Raw genomic sequence first — 4,893 nt, 5'->3', positions numbered from 1 at the left:
TGAATGATTGATTAAATATTTGCATACAATTTTTGTCTTGCACACTGAATTATAAATATTAGATACAAATGAATGGGAATGTTTTATTATCATCAAAAACTAATGGAGCCAACAATCTCCCTCTTTTTGATGATGACAAAACATTCATTGATTAATAGCATAATGTCCTTTTATTCTTTTTCAGTTCTGCATAAAGATGAGGATTTCTCCCCCTATGTATATGCTTCCCCTTAGTGTGTGCTTATTTAACTTGTTTATTCTAGCAAATTTTAATTCTTGTCATTTAGAAAATGACATTATTCATTTCAGCACGTTTTTGTTCCTTTCATATAGAAAATGACATGTAAAAGTTTAAATTTTTTGATAGAATATATTTACACAAGCTTATAGGCAGCAAGTGACAAGACGACAAAACATCATTACTACTTCAGCTTGCTATTTGTCATCTTGTTTCTAGACTTAATTCATTCCAAAACTAAATGTCTTAAACCATTTAGTCAAAATGCCAGCATTCATATTTGTTTTCATCCAAATTTTATTCACAATATCATATTAACAATTAATAATCAGCATATCAGCTTAATTTTAACACCAAATCATCAACAAAACTCAATAACATTTTTAAATATTCAATCATCAGCTTATCAGCATTTTATCCATTCACAATCAAACCAAAATAAATAAACAATGTCTCAACAGACTTTCAGCATTAGTCATCAGCAACAAAACAAAATAAATAAACAATGTCTTAGCACAATGATCAGTATCCAATTTTCAACAAACTACCATGGATCATCTACCATAGACAATCAGACAACATCAGATGTTCAATCATCAGCAACCAAATAATATAAACATATCAGCATCCCATTTTACTAACAAGAAACATAAACAACAAAGTTAAAATCAAGTGTTCAACTGTCAACTGAGCAAAAACAACAGAAAACTAAAAAATAACTGTTAATGTTCCCTAACTACCCCTAGACAGTTTCTACTTCCTATCTCCCCTAAGGTCCTTGCTATACTGCTCCCCCTTTTTGTCATCATCAAATTTAAGGGGGGGGGGGGGGGAGTTTAGTCCTCTAAAGAGGTTGAGGGAGTGGACTCATCAGTGCCATAAAAAGCATTTAGAGGCTCGGGAAAGGGTTTTGGTGATGATTTTTCAGGGGATGAAATTTCAAGAGGGTCTTGAGGAAAGGAGATTGTTACTGGCCTGGCCTTTTCTGCCAATCTGGAGGATTTTCTCCTTTTAAGGAATTTTATTTTAGTGGCTATTGTTTTTTTGCCCTTGCCAAGTGGTTTGGACTTGGCCTATGGGTCTGCAGCAACTTTCTCTTTTCCTTTCCCAAATTACTCTTTTGTAGTGGACTTCCCTGCTTGTGCTTTCGCAGCTTCCTTTTCAGCTTGCTCCTCTTTGACCATTTGATGAAAAACATCCATAATGGATACTTATTCTGAATTTAGAGGAGAGGGTTGCCTTCTCTGAAATTTTGGAGGATTCTCATCTAGTGACAAAGAATTTTTGCTCCTTATTCTGATTTATTTTTGTTTTAAGATTCAAGGGAAGGGGCTTTTCTTGGTTGATTGACTTTAGGCTCATGTCCCTCGGCCTGGAAGGCTAAACCTTCAACATCTTGCCCTATTGGTGCAATGCTCGGTGTTGTAGAGGTATCTGCAGGAGCCATTCAGATTGCATTTTTCCTTTTTCCTTCAGTACATTTTCCAGTTCAATCACTTTCTCCTCAATTTTCTACATTCTTGCTCCTTGGTCTGTGAGTTTTCTATTAATTCTCATAAGTAGATTAAAGATCACTTTATTTGAGAAATGAGATGGTGCTGCCTTTGGTTGAGCAAGTAAGGAGGATTCTTTTCCTGGAGTAGCCTTGGGGATTTTAACGAATCTTTCTCCATCAAGTTTCTACCTCATTTTAGGCAAGCTTCCAAGGTAAATGGCTTTATCTATGCTTTTTACCTTGTCTGCCTCGTACCTTGAGCTCCAAATCCCTTTATTTTTCACCAAAGAGGTGATGATATTTCCATAAGGCAAATTTATTTCTCTAGTCTACATACTCCTCTCATCCTCTTAATCATAAATCTGCCTAAGTTAAGTGAAACACCACTAAATGCATGTTCCATCAGCCATAGATCCTATAGGCTGATGTAGCTAAAACTTCCCCCTTTTCCATGAACGTTGGCAGCAATGAAATAATGCAATATTCTAATCTATGGACTAGTGATCAAACCAGCATTACTCTTAGAAGAATATTTCTCTTTCTTTCCTGTAATCACTTCCCATAGGGATGAAGGATCATAGCTTTCTAGAAATTCAAACTCACCCTCTTCACATTCAATTTTAAGCAAACTGCCTAAATCAGTAGCAATCACAGTAAATTCTTTCCCATTTAAAAATACATTCAAACCCTCATCAGTATAATCATCTGGTTCCTCCAATTCATCCTTGTCAACAACAATACTCGAATAAAATTCTTTAACTAAACTAGCACTGTATGATCGATTTCTGAATGTACTAAACTCTTTCAGTTTTAACTCCTCAAAATAATCAGACAGGATTGTCTAAATTTCTGAAATTTCATTAAAACTGTCCCAGTCAATGTATTTTCCATAAATGATAGGTGCATTCTCTATTTTTCTAAATCTCTCTTCATATACCTTATTTCTAAATTTAGAAAATGAGGTATTACCTTTCTTGAGCGATTTGCTCTTGTCTCTCATCTTTTCAGATTTATGGCTCTTTTTTTCTATGATTTTTTAGATTTTTCACTCATAGATGCCAACACAATCTTTTTCTTTTTCTTTTGTATTTCTGCTTGCATGCTTTCTTCCAATGTTCGTTTGCGTTTCTTCTTCTCCAAAAGTTCTTGAGATTGTACTAATTTCGCCATTTGGTTTGGAAGATTTTCAACACAAGGTTTCGAATGGTTGAGAGGTGAAGGTTTCTGTCACGACCCAAATTCTGGGTCATGATCGGCGCATGGGTCCAATGGACGTAATCCACTAAACCCAGGCAAGCCTATTATTTATCTTACTTATGATTCTATTTATTATCACTAAGTCTTATTTCATGACTTTGAGTCAAAATAGTGATATACATTGCCAACTCGTACTGGCATTACTCTTTTAAAATTTACATTAAGTTCATCTATACATAACAAAATAATACTCGACCTCCAGCGGAGTGACTCGGATGGATATACAGCTACCGAATGCTGAGACACCTACCAAAAGATGTACACAGATCTACAAGGACACCTCGTCCTAATTATCGGCTACCTCGTGATCTGAAAACATGAATTTGAAAATGGTGAGTATAAACCCAGTGAGTGAACAAGGAAGGGAACAAGCAACAATTAGGAAAAATTTAAAATCATGATGCACTTGTTTCAAAACAATGCAATTTAGTTCATTCCTATTTAAAACCCTTCCAAACCTGAGAGTTTTTCGCTACAGCGAGCATGAATTTCACTGCAGTGAAAACAGAGCAACAAGAGAAACATTTTTCCTCACTCAACAAAAAGCCATCCTGCTAAACTAATAAAATCAACCTAAAATTCATGAAAATTCTCAAAGTACAATGTGTCAACTTTCATGTACATCACATCCATAAATCATTGTCCATCCATTTGCTATAACACACATATTTACACATGTATATATATATATATATATATATATATATATATATGTATATACCCATCATCATCATCTCACCAACCCATTATCATCATCACCAGCTCATCATCATCATCACCAGCTCATGCGCACTCCCTACTCGCACATGGCTGGGTCATCACCGGGTTATGCGCACTCCCTACTTGCACATAACCTGGTCATCCTCGGCTTATGCGCACTCCCTACTCGCACATAGTCGAGTCAACATAATTACACAACATTATATTCAAGTGTATATGTATATCAACATAATACAACCACATAGAAATCCATAATAGCCACATTTCATAACATAAACTTTTTCTCAAAAGCTTGTTCCCAAGGCATTCATTTTCATAAAAAAAAATTTATAAAATCATTCAAACACTTTGTTCAAAACAGTCATATTCCCAAAACAATTTTAATAGGCAGTCCACTCACAGGTGTCGAAAATCCAGATTTCGAGTGAACTCTGACTAATAGTCCTCAGGCGTAATTCCTTTGCCTTTTTCGGACGTCTCACCACCTTGACAAATAACAAAGTCGAGGAATTTACTATATTGTCCCTAAATTGATATAAATTAATTTAAACTACAAATGCTTGATATGTAAATGCAAAAATATGTTCGATTATCGCTTAATCACGGTATCGATTAAATTCGACCGATCACCCGATTAATCGGCGATTGTGTCCAAATCACCTCCAAATTAATTCATTTCTCCTCTAATACCTTAATTTACCACATACATTTAAATAAAGCCAAATTCAGCATTAGAACCCTCACAATTCCTTAAAAAAAAATTTGGTCATTTGGTGTACTAGCATCGAATTTTTTTTTTCTACATAACCGTTTCACCTTACTTCATCATTTTCCATGCCATTTTCCTTGAACTAAAAACAATCCCCCATTGATATTCAGCCCTCATGGTTCGGCCAACAAGGAACCCTAGAGAAATTGAATATTTCTTTTGTGTTTTTGTTCATAACCATGCTTAACTATCCCTAAACACTAACATAGTCTAAAATCAAATTATTCCAACAACAATTCCTCTTCCATACCCATTTTTCAGAATTTAATTCATCATGATAACTCAATATTCAACCATGAAAATCAAGAACAAAAGCATGGGTAAGCTAGGTATCAAGGAGAATTAAAGAAATTTTAACTTACCTAGCTTGTTTCCTTGATTTCTTCACTCTTTCTTTGAATTTCCACTTAGGTT

Source organism: Theobroma cacao, chromosome 2, assembly GCF_053813885.1.
Source record: "Theobroma cacao isolate CCN51 chromosome 2, ASM5381388v1, whole genome shotgun sequence".
Classification (NCBI taxonomy): Eukaryota; Viridiplantae; Streptophyta; class Magnoliopsida; order Malvales; family Malvaceae; genus Theobroma; species Theobroma cacao.
This window is presented reverse-complemented; position numbering follows the sequence as displayed.